Raw genomic sequence first — 24,128 nt, 5'->3', positions numbered from 1 at the left:
TTCTCCGTTTTTCTACCAATCCAGAGGCCCACCGGGGACGCGAGGGGCGGGGTTGACGTGGGGCGCCAAGGCTTAAACGCGACGAGTAGGCGGGCGCAGGGAGGAGTCCTGACTGGGGGAGCGGTGAGTGACGGAGTGGATTGCCCAATACCAGGAGGGGTTGGGCTGCCTAAGCCAATAGGAAGTCAGGGAGGCGGGGCTGGGACTGCAGCAAGTTCGGTTGCGCGGAGACCGCAGCTGTTCCCTGTCAGTGGAGGCAGCGGCTTGAGAGGCGGCGGCGGCGACGATTTGCAGCGGCAGGGCGGAGGTGAGTGTCCGCGGCGCCGCGCACCTTCCTCTTCCTGCGGCGGGTCGGAACGGGTGGGCGTGCACCGGCGCCGCCGTCAGGGACGCTTATGTAAGGGTCGCGCGCGCAAAGGCGACGCGGGCTTCGCGAGTGACGGCTGGAGGAGACGGCGGCGGGCGGCGCGCGACGCGACGCGGCACGACGTGCGCCGTTCCTCCCCCTCCCGCCGGGGACCCGGCCGGTGCGGACCCGCCCCCCTCCTGCCCACGTCGTGCGGCTCCCCACGACCCCGGTCCGTTCGGCACCGCTCCCGCGCCGCGCCGTCGTGTCCCGCCCCCACGGCGGCCGCCGGTGGCGTTCGTCTTGCGCTCCGGCCCATTTTGCAGGTGTAGAAACTGACGCGCCGAGGCCTCCCCTGCCCCGCGCCCGGCCCCCGAGGGCTGGAGCCCCAAGGCCGTCAGAACCGGCCACCGTGGTTGTCCCCATCAGGTTGGCGGAGGGTTGTCCTTGTTGCCGGAGGATGCGCCAGGCAACGTCCCTGTCACATGTTGGTGCAGGTGCCCTGAAGCAGGGATTCGTCTGAGGTTGGCCCGGCCTGTTACTTTCCTGCTTTCTTGGCTTTTCCCCCTCGCCTTTTTTTTTTTTTTTTTTCAGTCTATGAAGTTGACTCAGCAAGGCTCTCCTGGGGCAAGGAGTCAGGATCCTTGGCTTTTAGGACCTGCCCTGCAAGTTCCTCCCAGCATGTTACCCTGTGTACTTTGTACAAGTAGTTTTACTTTTAGAGAGCTCTTTCCTCATCTCAAACTACGGAATTAAGCCAAGTTCCGGGCAGCTCTGACGTATCCTGTGTGTATATGTGTGTTTGTGTGCCGGTAACTGGGACTTGAACTCAGGGCCTGAGTGCTGTCCCTTAGCTTTTTCATTCAAACCTGGCGCTCTGCTACTTGAGCCACAGCTTCAGCTCCATTTCTGGCCTTTTGGTGGTTAATTGGACATAAAAGAGACTCATGGACTGAGCTAGCTTGGAACTGTGGTCCTCAGATCTCAGCCTGTTAAGTAGTTAGGATTACAGAGGTGTGCACTGGCGCCTGATACCTTTGACATTCTTTAAAAAAAATTGATTACATTTTCATTTTATTAGAGAGATAAGCCAGGGCTTATCATTCACATATTGCAGCTGAGAAAACAGGTGCCAAGAAGCGGCAGCACTTGCTCCATCACCAGAGTCCCCAGGGTCAGCCGTGTGCCTTCTTCCCTCTTACCCAGTGCCACCAACAGCCTTGGCTGGCCTTTCCCATGTCACCCTTTTCCTGTATGTCAGGCACATACTTGTGCCTGGGGGGCTTGTGCTGAGCTTTGCACTTCCAACTTTTTGTTTGTTGGCTCTTCATCATAACTCTTGAACTCTTAATTATTCCTCTTGTGCGTTTACTATTTGCAGAGACTTACACTGGGTGCTGAGAGCTGACCTAAGTGCTAAGGCTAATCCTTTGTCTTAGATAAATTACCGACAAACTGGTTGGAGGAGAGAAAAATAAAACCTGAGCCACAAATGGACATACTACAGATGTTTGCAGAGAGCACGTGTAGGCAAGGTACAGTCCAGAGGAAGAAAGGAAGTTCAGTGGAGTTCAGTAGAGTCCCCAAAAGCAGGACAGACCACATGTAAAAGCTTGGGAGAAGGGAAATGGGCTAGGCTGGACTAGAAGGGGATGGATTGGAGCAGGCTTCATGGAGGAATTGTGTGGCAAATCTCTTTTTTGATGCTGCTGGCAGCATCAAAAGTAAAGCAGCAGTGATTAGAATTTTGTGTGTGGGTTTTTTGTTTGTTTATTTTGTTTTTGGGTCAGTCGTGGGGCTTGAAGTCTGGACCTGGGCACAGTCCCTTAGCTCCAACTCAATGCTAGCACTCTACCATTTGACCCACAGCGCCACTTCCAGTTTTCTGGTGGTTAATTGGAGATAAGAGTCTCATGGAAGCTGGGAAGGTGGCTCAGTGGTAGAGCGCTTGCCTTGCATGCATGAGGCCCTGGATTTGATTCCTCAGCACTGTATAAGCAAAAAGAAAAAAAGCCAGAAGTAGTGCTGTGGCTCAAGTGGTAGAGCGCTAGCCTTGAGCTGAAGAGCTGAGGGACAGTGCCCAAGCCCAGAGTTCAGGCCCCACGACCGGACCCCCCCCCAAAAAAAAAAAAAAAGAGTCTCATGGACTTTCCTTCCCTGGGCTGGCTTTGAACCATGATTCTCAGTTCTTAATCTCCTGAGTAGCTAGGATTACAGGTGTGAGAACCCAGCACCCAGCTTGATTAGAGGTTTTATTATGAAGGGGAGTGAATTTCAATCAGCCAGAACCTGCAAGAGGAAGTCCTGGAAGGTGGAGGGAGACTATGGAGGAAATAGTATTTCTCAGTTGGATGTGAGAAATCTGGTTGGCCACTGGGTAGAAAAGGTAACCAGGTAAGGACAATAGCATTTGTATGTGAGTCAGTGAGGAAGTGAGATCCTATCTAAAGGTCGCTAGGTGTTTGGCTTGACTTTGAAGGCCTAAGCAGTAGACTTGAACTATAGGTTGTATCTGTTGGTGTTCTGGTAAGCATTTTAAGAACAGCCATCCCGGGCTGGGAAGGTGGCTCAGTGGTAGAGTGCTTGCCTTGTATGCATGAGGCCCTGGGTTTAATTCCTTAGCACCACATAAGCAAAAAGAAAAAAGCCGGAAGTAGTGCTGTGGCTCAAGTGGTAGAGCACTAGCCTTGAGCTGAAGAGCTGAGGGACAGTGCCCAGGCCCAGAGTTCAGGCCCACGACTGGACCCAAAAAAAAAGAACAGCCATCCCTTTTTACATTTTCGTCCTGGGGATTGAACCCAGGGCCTTGAGCCAAGCATGCCTCTACCACTGAACTACACTCTAGCCTATTCTTTTGTTTCTTAATGGTTGCCCTATGCTCTGCCCTTAGGGCAGGGGCTTTGCTCACTGTGGTTGCTTAATGTTAGATTACCCCAGTGAACCCTTCTCCTTGGCTCCCCTTACAGAAGCTTGCTGTATGCAGCCTGGTTGAGCTAATTAGCTGTGCTAATTCTATCTCTAAGATCTCCCCATGAAAAGGTTGTCCTGGTGGCCCACATCTGGCCCCTTCTGCCTTTGATGTGATACCGGCTGCTGCCCTCTTGGTGTCCTGCTCTGTGCTTTCTTCCTCTCTCCCTTCCAGTACCCCAGGCCATGTGCTGGGTTCCAGCAACATGTTCAGGAGGCCCTGAGCCCAATGGCAGGGCTGGACCTCAGACCCATGTCTCTCATTCCACGCAATAGCTGTCTGCATCCCTCTCTGCTGAGTCCTCGGTTCCTAACACAGCACAAATGGCTCAAATTGAGAGCCAGTAAGGTGAGAAGGGTGGAAGCTGAGAAGGGATGGTGAGCAGCAATGACGACTCAGTAAGTTTGGGAAGAAGTCCCATCTCGCCCGAACGTCTTCTGTGGGAGCTAGAAGCCTCTTATTCAAGCTTCATGGAAGACAATGTGGACCTTTTTCTTGTTTTTTTGTTTGTTTTTTTGGCTGCCTCCTAATAATATCCACCTGTGTAGTCAGGCCTCAGATTGCTGACCTTCTGCTTAGTCTTTCCATTGCTGAGATCACAGGCATGTGCCATGATGTCCGGCTCAAACTGTTTTTCTTCAGTGCTGGGGATTGAATCGAGGGTCTTGGGCATAGTAGGCAAGTGCTCTACCATTGAGTCCCGTCCCAGCTCTTCTTTACTCTCTTCTGAATGGGCCCCACTCTTTGTATTGCAGAAGTACCAGGCTGGGCTAACTTCTCATTCAGAACAGTCCTCATAGAAGTAGGATATGCTTGCGCCCTACTGAAATCTCACCTGGGCCCGATTGAAGATTACCCCGTTTTCTCTTCGATGCCTTAGTGTCAGCCAGTGATGCATGGACAAAGGAGGAGGGATTAATAGTGGAAAATGGGAAACTGACAAAGAATAATTCATTCCTCTTATTTAATGGAAGCTTGCCTCAGCTTGGCATTCAGGACTCTAATCCTTTCTTCCATTGGCCTCTTTCTTCCATTGGTCACTTCTGCTTTAGTTCCCCATGAGACTATTCACTGTTCCCCCCAAACTTGCTTCTTACCCTCCTCTGCTTTTGGTGACTTGTTTCCTGCAGAGCCTGACTGCTAATCTTGTCCTATAAAAATTCTTTAAGACTCAGGGCTTGACTATATTAAGCATCACCAAACCTATTAGTTGGATGGGGGCTCTCTCTTTTATTTTATTTTTATTTTTTGGGGTCCGGTCGTGGGGCCTGAACTCTGGGCCTGGGTGCTGTCCCTCAGCTCTTCAGCTCAAGGCCAACGCTCTACCACTTGAGCCACAGCACCACTTCCGGCTTTTTTCTTTATGTGGTGCTGAGGAATCGAACCCAGGACCTCATGCATGCAAGGCAAGCGCTCTACCACTGAGCCACCTTCCCAGCCCCACTCTCTCTTTTAATAGTAATGATGATAAATAATGATTTATTCTTGTTAATAATAAAAGCTAACCTGAATGCACTGTGTGTCTCACATATGCACAGAGAGAATATACTGAGTCACAAGGCTAGTAAATGGCATGACTGGAATTGGCCCTAGGCTCTCTGCTTGGGGGCCTATCAGGTGTCATCTGTTTCAAAATTGGCCCCAGGAACTTAATTTGCTTTTTGGCACTTTTTAGGCAGAGCCTGTATCTTCTTGCATAGATCTTTGTGCAAGGTGTGCACTCAATAAAGACTTGATTGAATGAGTGCCCTAAACATTGAATTTCAGCCTTGACATAATCTACGAAGGCAACTGGTTTTCTGTGAACATGGATTCAATGCCTTTGACAGCTTGCTGGTCTGTTGCCATTTGGTGTTTATTGACCAGTCATTTCAGCTGTCTCACAGCTGTCTTACAGTGTGAAAAGAAGCAATCTGTAAAGTCCAAAAAGTGGTCAAACACTCTGGGCTCCTGTGGGCCAGAACTTGGGCTGTGCTCTTAGGCATGGCAGGATGGGTTTCTGCAGGAAACCTCAGGGCTCTGAGGAATAGGTTGGGGAGCCAGAGACATCTCAGATCCCATTAGACAGTTGCTTATTAGTGTCATGTTGCATCCTGAGACAGAAACCAGAGTCCAAGAAACAGGAGCACAGGTAGTGACGGAGGATTAGAGGCCAGGCAGTAAGGAGAAAGTAAATCTGGGGCCAAATGAGGTGGGCAGGAAGAGAAGGTACTTTAGCTAAAACAAGAACTCTTTCTGGAACTTTCTGTTCTTGTGCAGTGGTTTTGGACAAGGGTTTGCCTTAAATGTTTATTGTCACCCATGCTGATCAGAGTCAGAATGTGTCCTTTGTGTTAGCTCATCAGGCACTATCTAGAGCCTGTGAAGTGGGCATTGTTTCTGTTCCCATTTTACAGATGAGGAACCAAGCAGAGCATCAAGGTCTGGGGCCCAGGTAGCTGGACAACAAAGCTGGTCATACTTCCAGCCTTTTGCTGTCCTTATGGCCCCTTTGAGCTAGAAGCCAACAAGCAGTTCTTCTCTGAGTTCTAACTCCGATCTTTGGGGACTGCTCTGATAAATGAGGCTATTTTATTTTTTCTTTAGATAGCTTCTGGCTTTGGAAGAGACCCACAGGACACTTATAAAGGTAAGTCGTGTGTCTGCATCTAGACCAGTGGGTTTCCGGGGTCACTGCCAGCAGGGGCAATGCCCATGGAAGTCCTGGCATGTCTGATCAGTACAAAAGGCATGCTCTGAGTTTTGAAATCTTCCTGTTAGCTTGGTCTCCACATTTTCTTGGTTTTCACAGGCAAGTAACATCTGACTCCCGACTGGGCTCAGTTGGCAGCTGGCCAGCTGTAGCAGGCGGCCCTACTTGTGGAAGGATGTGGCTTGGGAAGCTGGGCAGGAGGGCGGTGAGGCTGGGAGGGATTCAAGGAAGCACGCATCTGGGACTTGAGAGGCGGCTCTGCAAGCTAGTTAGTTGTAAAAACACTTGGCATGTGTTTCCCACCGCTGCCAGTCACAGTGACAAGGAGGTAAAGGTGGAATTGTCCTTTCTTCCTCTGTCTGGTGCCTAGGCTGTGCTGCCATTTATAACCTATTGCGTGTGTGTGTGTGTGTGTGTGTGTGTGTGTGTGTGTGTGTGTGTGTGTGTGTGTCCGTGTGTCCGTCCGTCTATCCGTCCGTCCGTCTGTCTGTGTGTCTCTGTGTCTCTGTTTATGTCTACGTGTATGCCAGACCTGGGCTTGATCTCAGGGCCTGGGCTCTGTCTCTGAAATTTTTGGCTCAAGGCTAGTGCTTTATCTCTTGAGCCACAGCTTCATTTCTGGCTTTTTGGTGGTTAACTGGACATAAGAGTCTCACAGACTTTCTGCCCTGGCTGGCTTCAAACCGTGATCCTCAGATCGAAGCCTCCTGAGTAACTAGGATTATAGGTATGAGCCACTGGTGCCTGGCAAGGGCCTCACATTCTTGCTTAGCTTCATCTGCTCAAGACTGGCACTATACCACTTGAGCCACACCTTCACTTCTATTTTGTTGTTGTTGTTTTGCTGGTTAATTGGAGTGTCTTAGATTTTTTTTTTTGCCTAGGATGATTTTGAATCTGGATCTTCAGATCAGCTTTCTAAGTAGGTAGGTAGGTAGGATTACAGATGTTGAGCCACCATGGCCCTAGAAGGAAAATTTAATCCCCAAGAAGAGGCCTCTTCTCCCAGGGTCATCTGGTTTCTCTTCAGTTCAGCTCATCAGTTCCCAAGGCCCTGCTGATTCCCCTGAGCTTTCCTTAGTTACAGTAACCAAGGCTCTGTCATCTTGTGGGGGGGGAGCTACCCCCTCTGTAGCTTTCTCTTGGATAATCTCTGAGGGAGGTGGATGTGGCTGTTGTTATTGTTAAGTCCTCCCCACGAAGGCAAAACCCCTGGTCCTAACAGCCCACCTCAGCCACAAGCTCTCCTATTACCTCTTTGTCCTGGTTTGCTGCCAGGGCCGGGGTGGGGCCTGGGATATCAGGAGACTGGCAAAGGCCATTTCCACTATCTGCTTGGGGAATGGCCAGGCTCCTGGTGCTGCTCCTCTCCTGACCCACATGCAGCATGACATCTGAGGCTGAGGCTGAGGCTGCGGAAAATTCCGTGTCCTGGCTGTGCTGAGTCATGCCTAGACATGGAGCTGCGCGTGGGTTCCCCTTTTTCCTGTCTGTCACCAGTCAGCCCAGGGACTAGGAGGTCAGCAGTTAGGCAGTGAGCTATTGTGCCGCTCATTCTTACCCTCTGCTCACTTTCTGCCTGAGTACTTTCTTTAGCAATCTGCTGTGCATCAATATGAAGTTTATTCATAGTAAATGATTAATCATATTATTTATTCTGGGAATCATTCCTCTTTTACAGATGAGGAAACTGACAATCTGAGAGCCCAAGAGGGTGAATTTCGGGTGACCTGTGAGTGGCATGTCTAGGTGGGGTTCTAGATGCCATACCCCACCCCTGCCTCTGAGTAATGCAAAGATTATTCAAGAAGTGCCTTTCACTGGAAAAAGTTGATTTTCAATTTGTTAAAGTTGAAAAATTTTAAAATCTAGTTCTTCCTTTTCCTTGGATTTTTAAGTTTATCTTAAGAATAACCTCCAAATCTTTCCATTCTATTCACATTCTAGAAAGTTTAACAATCACTTCAAAGGTCCTTTTGATTAATGCTGGCTCTATCTGAACACCTAATTAGACTAATTTGAAATTTTTAATTGAATTTATAAATTGCTGTTACCGTCTTTTAATTATTTTAATACTTTTTCCAATTGCCTGTAAATTATATAATTCCTATAAATTGAATAAATTAAGCTGATCCTTAATTTTTCTCTGTCCAGCTTTATATTTTATTCCTAAATCAGCTACTGAGGTGTTATTTGCATAATAAACTCTCTATACTCTGTACAGTTTGGTAAGTTTTAGCAAATGTGTGCACCTGTGAAACCCTTACCACAGTCTAGACAGTACATACACTGCAAAGCTCTTTCCACTCTGCCTCCCTCATTCCCAGATAACCATTAAACTGCTTCTACTTACTATAAGTCAGTTTGCATTTTGGGGAATTTTCCATGAATGGATTCATAGAGTATGTATTGTTTTATCTGCCTTCTTTTATTCCCTTCTTGCTGAGTAATTATTCCATTATGTGAATATCACACAATTTATTTGTACACCTGTTAGCCATTTATCTCAGCTGCTTCCCTTTTTTGTCAATTATAAAGTCATAGTGAATGTTTGTGTACAAGTCTTTGTATGGACATTTTTTCTTTCTTCCTTCCATCCTTTCTATCTTTCTTTCTTTCTTTTCTTTCATTGGTCTGGGACATGAACTCAAGGCCTGGGTGCTGTGCCTGAGCACTTTTGCTCAAGGCTAGTATTCTACCACTTAGTCACAGAGCCATTTCTGGTTTTCTGGTGGTTAATTGGAGATAGGAGTTTCACAGATTTTCCTGCCCATGCTGGCTTTGAGCTGCAAGATCCTCAGATTTCAGCCTCCTGAGTAGCTAGGATTACAGGCGTGAGCCACCAGCACCTAGCCTATTTTCTTTTCTTGTGGGCAAATACCTAGTAGCGTGGCTAGTTTATACCATAGTTCAGTGTAACTGAAACTGTAACTGAAATTGCTAACCTTTTTTTTTTTTTTTTTCCATTGTGGTACTGGGGCTTGAACCCAGGTCCTTGTGCTTGCTAAGCAGGCATTCTGCCTCTTAAGCTCTGCCCGCAGCTCCTTTTAAAGTGTTTATACTATTTTGTGGTCCTACCTGCAGCATGTGAGAGTTCAGCCCCTGTCTGCCTTCCTCAGTGCTGGGTATGGTCAGCCTTTTTAACTAGCTATTTAAGAAGGTTTATAGTGGTATCTCACTATGGTTTCAATTTTGGTTTCCCTAGTGACTAATGATGGTTAGCTTCTTTTCATGTGCTTATTTACTACCTGCCAATACTGATTTTAAACTTGGTAAAATTCCTACCTAAAATCCCAAATCGAGTTGCATGTTTTAATAGGAATTATCCCCCTACCTCTTCTCCCTACTTCAATGTTGGGGGTTGAATCCTGTGCCTTGAGCTTCCTTGGCAAGCACTCTACCATTTGAGCCCCTTTAATTGGAATCTTCAAACTGATTTGTGGGAGAATGATAGAAGGGATGACATCAATAAAGATATGTTGTACACATAATTGACATGCTGAATTGATAATATTTATAGCATACTTCAGAATAATAAAAATAATTTTAAAATGTTTTGTACTCTGACCAATTTCCCTTAAACAGTAAAGTACACAATGTAACAGATGTGGCTGGCTGGCTGGGTAGTGGTAGAGTGTTTGCCTAGCATGTGCAAAGTCCTGGGTTGATTCCCTATACTAGGGAGCAGGGAGTAAAAGATTATGAACTTTTTCCCAAAGGAGAGAAAGCTAGGAATGGAATCAAGGATCTTGTGCATGCTAGCACATGTCCTACACTGAGCCCCAAATATCCCTACTTCACAGATTTTTCTCCTTTTTTTTCTCTGTCCAAGACCAAGACTTGAACTTGTTACCTGACACTTTTGCTCATTGGCTAGTGCTCTACCAACTGATAGTACTAGAGTTTGAACCCAGAGCTATGTTCTTACTAGGCAGATGCTCTACCACTTGAGCATTGTAGTTTCCTTTCCTTCTTTCTTTCCTTCCTTCTTTCTTTCTCTCTCTCTCTCTTTCTTCCCTCCTTCTTTCCTATCTTTCTTTCTTTCTTTTCTTTTCTTTTTTTTTGTTGGTCATGGGGCTTGAACGCTGGGCCTGGGTGCTGTCCTTGAGCTCTTCAGCTCAAGGCAAGCGCTCTACCACTTGAGCCACAGCACCACTTCCAGTTTTCTAGTTGTTTATTGGAGATAAGAGTCTCATGGATTTTCCTGCCCGGGCTGGCTTTTTACCGAGATCCTCAGATCTCAGCCTCCTGAGTAGCTAGGATTACAGGTGTGAGCCACCAGCGCCCGGCTTTTCTTTCTTTCTTTTTTTTGGGTCCAGTTGTGGGGCCTGAACTCTGGGCCTGGGCGCTGTCCCTCAGCTCTTCAGCTCAAGGCTAGCGCTCTACCACTTGAGCCACAGCACCACTTCCGGCTTTTTTCTTTTTGCTTATGTGGTGCTGAGGAATCGAACCCAGGCCTCATGCATGCAAGGCAAGCGCTCTACCACTGAGCCACCTTCCCAGCCCCTTTCTTTCCTTTCTTTCTTTCTTTCTTTCTTTCTTTCTTTCTTTCTTTCTTTCTTTCTTTCTTTCTTTCTTTCTTTCTCTCTCTCTCTCTCTCTCTCTCTCTCTCTCTCTCTCTCTCTCTCTCTCTCTCTCTCTTTCTCTCTCTTTCCCTCCCTCCCTCCCTCCCTCCTTTCTTTGCTGGGGTTTGAACTCCGTGCCTTGCCTGTTCATCTTGCTTTCTTGGCTGGTACTGTACTACTTTGAGCCAGGCCTCCCTCTAACCCAGCTCTGTCCTATTTTGAAGATAGGCTCATGTGCTTTTGTGTCTGGGCTAGCTTGGAACCATGATCTTTTAGACATCAGCATCTTCAATAGCTAGAATTATACGTGTGAGCTATTGTTGCCCAACTGCTTTAGTTATTTGGGTTTGAGCCATGATTTCTCCTATTGCATAGTTGGGATGATATGTGTGCCACCATATCCAAATTTTTATTGATTAAGATCAAATTTCACAAAAGAAGGAAAAAAAAGAGATGGGATTTTAGGAAGCTCAGGCTTGCTGGGAACCACTTTCTAAGTATCTAAGATTTAAAGAGTAAGCCACAGGGGCTGGGAAGGTGGCTCAGTGGTAGAGCGCTTGCCTTGCATGCATGAGGCCCTGGGTTCCATTCCTCAGCACCACATAAGCAAAAAGAAAAAAGCCAGAAGTGGCGCTGTGGCTCAAGTGGTGGAGCGCTAGCCTTGAGCTGAAGAGCTGAGGGACAGCGCCCAGGCCCAGAGTTCAGGCCCCACAACCGGACCCCCCCCCCCCCCAAAGAAAAAAAAAAGTCACGGACTTTCCTGCCTATGCTGGCTTTGAGCCGTGATCCTCATATCTCAGCCTCCTGAGTAGCTAGGATTACAGGTGGGAGCCACTAGTACCCGGTTCACAGATTTATAATTATAATTATAAATGCTACTGTTTTAATTTTCTTTAGTGTATCTCTGCATAATCCTATATCTTTCTGGGATTAAAAAACTTAATAAGAAAAGAATTACATGATCTCATATTATTACTTTCCTAAGCAACTTTTGGTATTTCTCAATTGGATGAAGTAATCCAAGGAACCCCTGGCCTCAATAAAACTAGATCTTTGCACTTAAATTCCTGATCTATTGCCATTTGTCTCCATATGGAGATGGTCAGTCCTATGGCCATATGCCCTAGATAGAAGTGTCTTCTGGTGAACTACTATTCTCCTGCAGATAGTAAGCTATTGGAGTGGATTCAATTAATCTATTCAATTAATCATTTCTACATACTATGCCCACAAAATAGTTAGAATTCAAACATAAAAATAGGGTTCTGTATATCTTTTGACCAAAGATTAGTTGTAAAATCATGTCAGTGATCAGGCAGTGATAGAATTTGAATCCCAGTCTTCCAAGCAAAGGTTTCTCATTTTCCTGGTTTCTTAAATCTTTTTTTATTTTTTTAAAAGGGAAAAGTCTTAGCTACTCAGGAGGCTGAGATCTGAGGATCGTGGTTTGAAGCCAGCCTGGGCAGGAAAGTCTGTGAGACTCTTATCTCTAATATACTACCCAGGAAAAGCCGGAAGTGCCACTTGACTCAAGTGGTAGAGCACCAGTCTTTTTTTTTTTTTGGCCAGTCCTGGGACTTGAACTCAGGGCCTGGGCACTGTCTTTGAGCTTCTTTTGCTCAAGGCTAGCACTCTACCACTTAAGCCACAGTGCCACTTCTGGCTTTTTCTGTGTATGTGGGACTGAGGAATTGAACTCAGAGCTTCATGCAAGCATAGGTGAGCACTCTACCACTAAGCCACCTCCCCAGCCCCTAGAGCACTAGTCTTGAGCAAAAGAAGCCCAGAACAGTACCCAGGCCCAGAGTTCAAGAACAGGACTGGCTTAAAACAAAAAGGGAAAAGGAACTAGATACTTGTGGTTCATGCCTTTAACCTTTCTGCTTAAGAGACTGAGGCCAAAGATCACAGTTCAAAGCCTGCCTCAACAAAAAGTTTGTGAGATTTTTCCCCTCCTTCCACTCAACCAGTAACTAGTCATAATGGTGTGTGCCTGTCATCCTAGCGGGAAGGGGGCATAAAATAGGAGGAATGCTGGATGCCAGGAGCTCATGTGTTTAGTCCTAGCTACTCAGGAGGTTGAGATCTGAGAAGCACGGTTCAAAGCCAGCTGGGGCAGGAAAGTCTGCGAGATTCTTGTCTCCAATAAACTGCTAAAAAATAAACAAACAAACAAAAACCCAGAAGCTGAGCTATGTCTCAAGTGGTAGAACACTAGCTTTGGAAAAAAAACAACAACAAAAAAAAACTCAGAGACAGTGCCCAGGTCCTGAGTTCAAGCACACATAAAAGACTCTGGAACAGGCATAGTCCTGGGCAAAAAGTAAGACTCTATCTCAAAAATAATCACTGCAGAGCCCAGGAAGGTGGCTTGGTGGTAGAGTGTTTGCCTTGCATTCATGAGGCCCTAGGTTCAATTCCTCAGTACCACGTAAGCAGAAAGAGCTGGAAGTGGCACTGTGGCTCAAGTGGTAGAGAGTTAGCCTTGAGCTGAAGAGCTCAGGGACAGTGCCCAGGCCCAGAGCTCTGGCCCCATGACACAATAAACAAACACTGCAAAAAAGAGCTGGTAGCTTAAGTGGTAGGTCACCTACCTACCAAGTAAGAGACCTTGAGTTCAAGATAGGAAAAAGTGTGTGTGTGGGGGGGGGGGCGGGGGGAGGGTTAGAACTTTAACATTCTTGCTTCATTGAGAGTTGGTTACCAAGAAATTCTGGCAACTGGAACTATTATATGCTCTTCCTCTTGCTCTTCAGTTCATCCCTCAGGAATGATGAGAACTTGACCTATCCCCAACCTTCAGTGTCTTTGGAGGGGCCATTGCCAGCAAATTCTTGTTAGCAATTGGATCTTAGCTGATGAACAGATGTGGAGTTGCCTTTCTGTCATGGTCACTGGGTGGGCCCCAGGAAGTCTGTGCGTGATGAGTGGGCTGCCCTGGAAGTTACTTCTGCAGCCTGACCTCTCCCTTGATGTCTGGTGACCAGTAGCCTTATGTGGGTAGGTGTGGAGCTCTGTAATGTTCCAAGAAGAGGATCTTTGAGTGTGGGAGAGAGGCAGGATTTTACCTTCGATTCTTGCTCTGCAGCAAAACCCCTTCTATTTTCTTTCTTTTTTATTTTTTCATAAATTGTGGTAAAAATTCTTAGTCCATTTTGGTTGTATAAGAAAATTTTCAGGGCTGGGAAGGTGGCTCAGTGGTAGAGTGTTTGCCTTGCATGCCTGAGACCCTGGGTTTGATTCCTCAGTACCACATAAGCAAAAAGAAAAAAGCTGGAAGTGGCGCGGTGGCTCAAGTAGTAGAGTGTTAGCTTTGAGCTGAAGAGCTGAGGGACAGTGCCCAGGCCCAGAGTTCAGGCCCTATAACTGGGCTTCCCCCACCCCCCACCCTCGCAAAAAAAAAAGAAAAAAAAAACACAAAAATTTCAAGCTGAGCGCTGGTGGCTCAGGCCTGTAATCCTAGCTACTCAGGAGGCTGAGATCTGAAGATCTCTGTTCTAAGCCAGCCTGGGCAAGAAAGTCTGTGAAACTCTTATCTCCAAACCACGAAAACCCGGAAATGGTGCTGTAGCTCAAGTGGTAGAGTGCTCACCTTGAGCTGAAGAGCTGAGGGACAGCACCCAGGCTGAGTTCAAGCCCCACGATTGACCAAAAAAAAAAAAAAAAATTCATAGACTGCATAATTACCAAACAACATAGATTTATTCCTTACACTTTTGGAGGCTGGCATACTTAAGATTAAAGCGTGGCAGATTCAATGTTTGGTGATAGCTTGTTGCTCATAGGAAGTACCTACTTGCTGTGTGCTCCCTTGACAGCCAGTTCAATGCAGCTCTTTTCACTCTCTTTTATATGGGCATTAGTTTCATTCATCAGGGTGGAGTACTCATTATTTAACCACTCCCTAAAGGTTTCAGTTGGATGCTCTCCCCTTTGGTGCTTGATTTCAATATCTGAATTCTGTAGCATACCAACATTCAGACTATATCATACATATAAAATCTACCATTGTAGCTGGGCACCAGTGGCTCATGCCTGTAATCCTAGCTACTCAGGAGGCTGAGATCTGAAGATCATGTTTCAAAGCCAGCATGGGCAGGAAAGTCTGTGATACTATTTTTTTTCCCATCAGTCCAGGGGCTTGAACTTAGGGCCTGAGCACTGTCCCTGGGCTTCTTTTGCTCAAGGCTAGCACTCTACCACTTCAGCCATAGCACCACTTCCGTTTTTTTCTGTTTATGTGGTACTGAGGAATTGAACCCAGGGCTTCATACATGCTAGGCAAGCACTCTATCGCTAAGCCACATTCCCAGCTCTGGGAGACTCTTATTTACAACAAATTACTAAAATGTTGGAAGTGAAGCTGTGGCTCGAGTGATAGAACACTAGCCTTAAGCAAAAGAAGCTCAGGGACAGTGCCTAGGCCCTGCATTCAAGCCCTAGAACTGTCAAAAAAAAAAAAAATAAAGTTAACCATTGTATCACTTTTTTTTTTTTGTCGGTCATGGTACTTGAACTCTGGGCTTGGGCACTGTCCCTCAGCTCTTCAGCTCAAGGCAAGTGCTCTACCACTTGAGCCACAGCACCACTTCCAGTTTTCTAGTGGTTTATTGGAGATAAGAGTCTCATGGACAGGGCTGGGAAGGTGGCTCAGTGGTAGAGTGCATGCCTTGCATGCCAGAGGCCCTGGGTTCGATTCCTCAGAACCACATAAGCAAAAAGAAAAAAGGCCGGAAGTGGCACTGTGGCTCAAGTGGTAGAGCGCTAGCCTTGAGCTGAAGAGTTGAGGGACCGCGCCCAGGCCCAGAGTTCAGGCCCCATGACCGGACCCCCCAAAAAAACAAAAACAAAAACAGAGTCTCATGGACTTTCCCGTACGGAGATCCTCAGATCCTCAGATCTCAGCCTCCTGAGTAGCTAAGATTACAGGCTTGAGCCATTGGCGCCCAGCTAACCAGTGTATCACTTTTTTTTTTTTTTTTTTTTTGGGTCCGGTCCGTGGGGCCTGAACTCTGGGCCTGGGCGCTGTCCCTCAGCTTTTCAGCTCAAGGCGAGCACTTTACCACTTGAGCCACAGCACCACTTCCGGCTTTTTTCTTTTTGCTTATGTGGTGCTGAGGAATCGAACCCAGGGCCTCAGGTATGCAAGGCAAGCGTTCTACCACTGAGCCACCTTCCCAGCTCCTAACTTTTAAGTGTACAATTCTGTGTCTCGAGTACACTCATGTTGTACAATCATCACCCCCCATCTATTTCCAAAACTCTTTTCATCTTGCAAGACTATAGCCATTAAAATAATTCCTCATTTCCTGCTTACCTCAGCCTCTAGCCACCACCCTTCCACTTTTTGTCTGTGCTTTTGACTGCTCTAGATCCCCCATGTAAATGGAGTCATGAAGTATTTGTCTTTTTGCAACTGGCTTATTTCACTCAGAATAACGTCTTCAAGGTTCACCATGCTATAAATGTATTCCAGAATTTCCTTCTTTGGACATTGTTTCTATGTTTTAGCTATTGTGAATAATGCTGCTATGAATGTAGGTGTTTAACTGTGTCTTCCGTACTCTGCTTTTACTTCCTTAGGATCTGTACCCAGATCCATGTGGCACTATTATTTTAATTATTTTGAGGAGCCACTGTATTGTTTTCCATTGCAGCTGCATCATTTTACATCACCACTAGCAATATGCAAAGATTTCAGTTTCTGTATATATCCTGTCCAACACTTGTTATTTTCTGCTTTAAAAAGTAATTAGTTAACTTATTAATTTATTTTGCCAGTACTGGGGCTTAGATTCAGGGTCTTGAATTCCTACTCATATTTTCCAGTACCCAGCTGGTACTCTTATCACTCGAGCCATGGTCTGCTTCCAGCTTTTTACTACTTGTTTAGTAAAGTCTCAGCGATTTGTCTGCCCAGATGCCCCAACTATGATTCTCAAATCACAGCTTCTTGAGTAGCTATGATTATAGGTGTGAGCCACCTGCTCTTTGCTTTTGTTGTCTCTTTTTCTTCTTTTTCTCTCCCTTTCCTTCCTTCCTTTCTTTCTTCCTTCCTTCCTTCCTTCCTCTTCTTCTCTTCTCTTTCTTTCTCTCTCTCTTTCTTTCCTTCCCTCTTTCTGTCTTTCTTTCTTTCTATCTTATCATGGGGCTTGAACTCAGGGGCTGGGCACTGTCCCTGAGATTTTGCTCAAGTGCTCTACTACTTTGAGCCACAGCGCCACTTCTGGTTTTTCTGGTGATTAATTGGAGATGAGAGTCTCACAGACTGGGCACTGGAGGCTCACGCCTGTAATCCTAGCTATTCAGGAGGCTGAGGATTGAGGTTCAAAGCCAGCCGGGGCAGGAAAGTCAGTGAGACTTTAATCTCCAATAAACTACCAGAGAGCTGGAAGTGGTGCTGTGGCTCAGGTGGTAAGAGTGCTTGCCTTGAGCTGAAGATGAGAGGGACAGCATCCAGGCCCAGAGTTCAAGTCCCACAACCAACCGAAAAAAAAAAAAGTTTTCCTGACCAGGCTGGCTTTGAACCTCAGTCCTCAGCTCTCAGCTTTCTGAGTAGCTAGGATTTACAGGCACCAGCCTCTAATCTTTGCTTTTTCATTTTTTTATTAGCATATATTAGTTGTATTTTATTGTGACATGTCTATGCATGTATAAAGTATCTTGATGAAATTTATCCCCTCTCCCCCTATTTTCTGCCTGTGTGTGTGTGTGTGTGTGTGTGTGTGTGTGTGTGTATATGTGCGTGCATGTTGGTCTGGGAGCTTGAACTCAGGGTCTGGGCACTATACCTGGGTTTTTTTGTTTGTTTTTGTTGTTTTGCTCAAGTATAGTACTCTACCACTTGAACTACAGCTCCACTTCTGGCTTTTTTTTTGATAGTTAATTGGACATAAGAGTCTCATAGACTTTCCTGCCTGGGATGGCTTTGAACCATGATCCTCAGATCTCAGGCTCCTGACTAGCTTTTCTGCTTGTATGATAGTAGCCATCTTCATGGATGAGAGGTGGTGGTATCAGTGTAATTTGGGTTTGTACTTCCTTAACAATTAATGAGCATCTTTTTATGTTCTTATTGTTTATCTTTGGAGAAATGTTCGTTTAAATCCTTTGCTCATTTTGAATTGGGTTGTTTAGGGATTTTTGTTGTGGAGTTGTAGGAGTTCTCAATTTATTCTAGTTATTACTCTCTTGTGATATGTATGATTTGTACATATTTTTTCCTATTTTGTAGACTGCTTTTTACCTGGTAAATAGTTTCCCTTGATGAACAAAAATTTAAAGCTAAAAAATTAAAAACTATTATGAAATCTAGTTTGTCTATCTTTTCTTTTATTGCCTGTGCCTTTGGTGTCATATCTAAGAAATCATTGTCAAATCACTATCATAGACATATTTTTTATTTTTTTTTCTGGCCATGGGGCTTGAACTCAGGGCCTGGGCATTATCCGTGAGATTTTTTGCTCAAGGCTAGCACTCTACCACTTTGAGCCACAGCTCCACTTCCAGTTGGTTTTTTGGTGGTTGATTGGAGATAAGTTTCTCATGGACTTTCATACCAGGGCTAACTTCACACCACAATCCCTCAGCCTCCTAAGTCTCTAGAATTACAGGTGTGAGCCACTAGTGCTCAGCTTTCATTAGTTTTAAAATACAACATTCTGAGTATCGTGATGAAATTAAGTGCCCAGGACATGAATTATCTTTGCCCAACAAATCTATTCTGTATATATTACCTGCCCACTTATCACTTAGTAACAATCTTGGTTATCTAATCAGTTGGGCCAGAATTACAGTGAAATGTTCAAGCAACCCACATGTGGTAGCCTAACATTTCATCACAATGCCTGTGCCATCTACCTACCTTCATCTCATCACATAGACATTCTGTAAATCTCATCGTTACAAGAACAATAGTGAGCCTGAAGCATGGCTCAGAGGTAGAGCACCTGCTTAGCCAAAGTGATGCCCTGTGTTCAAATCCTAATGCCACCAAAAGAAAAAAAAGAGTACAGGGCTGGGAAGGTGGCTCAGTGGTAGAATGCTTGCCTTGAATGCAGGAGGCCCTGGGTTCTATTCCTCAGTTACACATCAGCAGAAAAAGCCAAAAGTGGTGCTGTGGCTCAAGTGGTAGAGTACTAGCCTTGAGTTGAAGAGCTGAGGGACAGCACCCAGGCCTAGAGTTCAGGCCCCATGACCAACAACAACAAAAAAAGTACAGTATAATTATTTTCAGAGAGAGAAAGATAGAGATCAATCATATGCACATTATTATTATTATTATTATTATTATTATTATTATTATTTTGTCGGTTGTAGGGCTTAAACTCAGGGCCTGAGCATCGTCCCTGAGCTCTTTTGCTCAAGGTTAGCATTCTACCATTTTGAACCACAACTCCACTTCCTGTTTTCTGGTGGTAATTTGGAGATAAGGGTCTCATGGACATACCTGCCTGGGCTGGCACTGAACCACAATCCTCAGATCTCAGCCTCCAGAGTAGCTAGGATTACACGTGTGAGCCAGTAGCACCTGGATTAACATTACTTTTGTAGTAATACATTGTTAAAAATGTCTTCTTATTGTTAATTTCCTACTGTACCTCCAATTAATCTCTTTTTATTTCCATTTAACCAGCAAAAAGTAGAAGTGGAGGGGCTGGGAAGGTGGCTCAGGAAGGTGGCTCAGTGGTAGAGCGCTTGCCTTGCATGCCTGAGGCCCTGGGTTCGATTCCTCAGCACCACATAAGCAAAAAGAAAAAAGCCGGAAGTGGCGCTGTGGCTCAAGTGGTAGAGCACTAGCCTTGAGCTGAAGAGCTGAGGGACAGCGCCCAGGCCCAGAGTTCAGGCCCCACACCCGAACCCTCCCCCCAAAAAAGTAGAAGTGGAGGCATGGCTCAAGTAGTAGAATGCCAGCCATAAGTGGAAAAAGCCAAGTGAGAGTTTAAACTGAGCCCTGGTACCAGCACCAAAAACAAAAATAACAACACTAGTCTCTCTTCACCCATGGTTTTGTGTTCTTCGAGTCATGAATGGTCACTGTAAGTAATGTACCATCTTCCAGTCTGGCGTCTACACCTGTGGATTCAGATCCATTAGGAACTGTTCCCCTTGTCATTATTCTCTTAAGCAATACAGTATACCAACTATATAGAATTTAGATTGTATTAGGCATTATAAGTAACCTCGAGATAATTTAAAGTATACAGGAGGATGTGTGTGTTATACATCTCCTATTTTATGTAAGGACTTCACCATCTACAGATTTTGACATCTGAGAGGGGTTTGTATGTCCTAGAATGAATCTCTCTCATGTGCTCAGGGATGACTAATATTGAATGGTGGTAGTGATGTCACTGAAAACTGACTCTCTTTGTCCTCCAGGCTAGGATGTTAAGTAATACAAAGTGCAGAGATGAACATAAAAGTGAAGAGCATTTGACCTAATTCCAGTTCTGGAAGTAAAACAGGATAGGCACACATATGAGATTGTTCACATCAGCATTATTATGGCAGAAAATGAGAAATCACCAAAATGTACATAGGGTAAGGTTGCTACACATGTGATCTACTCAGTGTCATATGACAGTCTTTAAAAATAGCTGTTGTATCCCAAACTGTCACTCTGTGCTTATTACCCAGAAAAAGATCCATGATAGAAAAAAGAATGAATAGCATCTAATTTTTGGTTACTTTTTAATGCTAAACCAAACATTTTTTCTGCATGTGTGTAACCTTTTCTTTGTAGTTGAGGTTTGTGCTGAGGATTGAACCCAGGGCTTCACTTATCTGAGGCAAATGCCCTACCAATAAGCTACATCCCCAGCCCATGTGTTTTTGTTTTGTTTTAATGGAGACAGGGCCCCACTGTGTAGCTCAGGTCACCCTATAACTCCTGTTCCTCCAGCCTCCCAGGTGCTGAGACTACAGGTCTGCGCCACCATGCACATCTTCCCATTCTAAATTTTAGTTGTAAATAATCAACTGAAAAACTATTTTTTTAATAGGGAAAGATGTATATAACTCAAAACACTATTTGGGGCTTTAGGTAAAATGTTCTACTATTTTACTCTTCTACTCAAAGAAATGGTGATGATGATGGTGAGGTGGGGGCTTGAATTCAGGGCACTGTCCCTGAGCTTTTTTGCTCAAGGCTACTGCTCTACCACTTGAGCCACAGCTTCATTTCTGGTTCTTTTTGGTAGTTAATTGGAAATAAGAATCTCATGGGATTTCCTGCCTGGGCTGGCTTTAAACCACAATCCTCAGATCTTGGCTTCTGAGTACCTAGGATTACAGACGTGAACCACTAGCACCTGGCTCAGATTATTTTTGAAGAGTAACACCTGGCTCAAAGAGATTTTTTTTTTGAGGACAAAAATCTTCCTAAGTGCCATATGAGATATAGCTTCCTGAGGAATAGAAGTGTCAGGAATTTTTTTTTGTCGGTCGTGGGGCTTGAACTGTAGGCCTGGGCACTTTCCCTCTGCTCTTTAGCTCAAGGCAAGCGCTCTACCACTTGAGCCACAGCACCACTTCTGGTTTTCTAGTGGTTTATTGGAGATAAGAGCCTCATGGAGTTTCCTGCCTGGGCTGTCTTTGAACCGTGATCCACAGATCTCAACCTCCTGAGTAAACAGGATTACAGGTGTGAGCCCCCGGCGCCCGGCTAGAAGTGTAAGGACTTGTTAAAGGCTGTTCCAGCTGGGAGTCCAGGGCTCGTGTTTGTAATTCTAGCTACTCAGGAGGCTGAGATCTGATGATTTTGATTTGAAGCCAGGTTGGGCAGTAAAGTTCATGAGACTTACCTTCAGTTTGCCACCAAAAACCTGGAAATGGAGTTGTGGTCAAATAATAGAGCACACTAACGTTAAACAAAACAAAACAAAACAAAACAAAACAAAAAATCTCAGGGACAGCTCCCAGGCCTTGAGTTTAAACCCTAAGTGTGGCACAAAAACAAACCAACCAAAAAAACTATTTCTTCATAGAAGTAATAAGAGAACTGGTAAAAAAAAAAAAAAAATGTTTAAACAGGTGTTTTGTTTTGTTTTTTTTTTAATCCGGTCGTGGGGCCTGAACTCTGGGCCTGGGCGCTGTCCTTCAGCTCTTCAGCTCAAGGCTAGCGCTCTACCACTTGAGCCACAGCGCCACTTCCGGCTTTTTTTCTTTTTGCTTATGTGGTGCTGAGGAATCGAACCCAGGGCCTTAGGCATGCAAGGCAAGCGCTCTACCACTGAGCCACCTTCCCAGCCCTGTTTTTTTATTTTTTAGAAATCTGTAAATCAACCAAAAGCTTAACAGTAATCTAAAGCACATTTAGTCAAGAAAAATGGATAAAAAAGCTATTAATTTTGTTTTCAGCAAAAATTATGAACAAGTCAGGTACCAGTGGCTCCTGCCTGTTATCTTGGCTACTTAGGAGGCTGAGATCTAAGGATTGTGATTCAAAATCATCCCAGTCAGGAAAGTACATGAGACTTTTTCTGAGCTTGAACTTAGCCTGGACACATCCCTGAGATTTTTGCTCAAGACTAGTGTCCTGCCAGGCACCGGTGGCTCACGCCTGTAATCTTAGCTACTCAGGAGGCTGAGATCTGAGGATCTCGGTTCAAAGCCAGCTTGGGCAGGAAAGTCCGTGAGACTCTTATCTCCAGTAAACCACTTGAAAACTGGAAGTGGTGCTGTGGCTCAAGTGGCAGAGCGCTCACCTTGAGCTGAAGAATGCAGGGACAGCGCCCAAGCCCAGAGTTCAAGCCCCACAACCGACCAAAAAAAAAAGACTAGTGTCCTACCACTTGAGCCACAGCTCTACTTTTGGCTCTTTGGTGGTTCATCTGAGATAAGAGTCTCGCAAACCTTCTGGCTGGGCTGGCTAAGAACCATATCCTCAGGTCTCAGCCTCCTGAGTAGATGGGATGACAGGCGTGAGTCCCCCAGGCCCTACTAAGAATTGGTTATTTATTTATTTTTGATCTGTGACTAGGACTCAAACTCGCTGATACTCATTTTTTCTCATTGGTTGGCACTCTACCACCTGAGCCATGCCCCCCAACCCTGTGAAACGCTTATCTCCAATTAAGCATCCTCTCCCCATGAAAGCCAGAAGTAGAACTGTGGCCCAAGTGGTAAAGCACTTGCTATGAGCAATAAAGATCAGGGACAGTGCCCAGGCAGTACCCCAGTGCTCTGAGCTCAAACCCCAGGAAGGGCACACACTCAAGAAAAACACAGAAACAAAAAAGCAGTCAAAACTGTCTCTGAATGCTATCCTTTAGCTGAAGATCTGAGGAACAGCATCCAGGCCCAGAGTTCAACCCCCATAATCAACAAAAAAAAAAAACAACTGTCTGAGAAGCCCGGATATTGCACTTTATAGAAAAGGACTTTAAATAACCTATTTCAAATATGTCTAAAGAGCTAAAAGAATTTGAAAATTTGATGTGCCTCACAAATAGAGATTATCAACAAGTAAAAAAGAACTGAGTGCAAGGGGCCTATAATCCTCAAGTATCAGGAGTATGATTAGAGGATCTGTGTTTGAAGCTAGCCCAGACAGACAAATCTGAGCAACTCTTGTCTTCAGTTAACCAACAAAAAGCCAGAAATAGAGGCATGGCTCAAATGTAGAGGGCCAGTCATGCATGGAAAATTGTCAAGGCCCTGAATTCACGCCCCCGTACTGGCACAAAACCAAAACAAAACAAAGCAAAAACTAGATATACTAGAGTTGAAAAATTCAATAACTGAAATAAAAAATTTCAAATCTGCACAAGTGCAGATTTGAGCAGGCAAATAAATGAATTGGCAAGCTTGATGATAGTGAGGTTGAGTTTATCCAGCCTGAGGATCAGAAAGCAAAAATGGACAAAGCTTCTAATAAATCAACATATGCACAGTTGGAGCCTGGCACTGGTGGCTCACGCCTATAATCCTAGCTACTCAGGAAGCTGAGATCTGAGGATCGTGGTTCAAAGCCAGCCCAGGCAAGAAACTCTGTGAGATTCTTATCTCAATAAGAACCACTAGAAAATGGGAAGTGGTGCTGTGGCTCAATTGGTAGAGTGCTCACCTTGAGCTGAAGAGCACAGGGACAGCGCCCAAGTCCAGAGTTCAAGCCCTATGACTGACAAAAGCAAAAACAAATACATAGTTGGGAATTCTAGCAGGAGAAGAAAGGGTCAGAAGAATATTTGAAGAAACAATAGAAACATTTCAAATTTGATGAAAATAACGTACACATCTAAGAAGCTCAAATGAACTCCAACTAAGATAAATTCAGAATACATGCAGACATGTTGTGATGAAACTGTGGGAAATGAAGAATCTCGGAAGCAGCAAGAGATAAACTGTTCATCATGTTCAAGGGATCTCAACAATTTTCACAGCACATTTCTCCTCAGAAACTGTGGGGCCAGAAGGAAGAGGGTGAACATAAATGCCTATGAGACAAAAACCTTCGACTGTACTTATTTGTCCTTTAACTTACATGGCCCTGACCTATCCCATCTTTAGGGATAACTTGTTTAAATCCCAAGTAATCATTAGTCAAGTTCCTTT

At 45.1% G+C, this 24,128-nt stretch overlaps 1 protein-coding gene across 3 annotated transcripts in view; it reads left to right on the top strand.

Annotated features, from left to right (window-relative positions):
• Positions 1 to 242: 242 nt before the first annotated feature.
• The window catches only part of LOC138818737 (pyruvate carboxylase, mitochondrial), a 113,213-nt gene continuing 89,327 nt past the window's right edge, over positions 243 to 24,128 (top strand). Inside the window, exons 1-3 of one of the 3 annotated variants that reach the window (XM_070009812.1) lie at positions 250 to 307; positions 5,901 to 5,943; positions 7,688 to 7,738. The gene's annotated coding sequence lies outside the window, so the exon portion shown is untranslated. Of the gene's footprint in view, positions 308 to 5,900; positions 5,944 to 7,687; positions 7,739 to 24,128 lie in introns of all 3 variants that reach the window. The other 2 variants (XM_070009813.1, XM_070009814.1) reach the window with 2 other exon arrangements.

The sequence above is a fragment of the Dipodomys merriami genome, unplaced genomic scaffold, assembly GCF_024711535.1.
Source record: "Dipodomys merriami isolate MVZ:Mamm:240054 unplaced genomic scaffold, mDipMer1.0.p SCAF_78, whole genome shotgun sequence".
Lineage (NCBI taxonomy): Eukaryota > Metazoa > Chordata > Mammalia > Rodentia > Heteromyidae > Dipodomys > Dipodomys merriami.
This window is presented reverse-complemented; position numbering and strand designations above follow the sequence as displayed.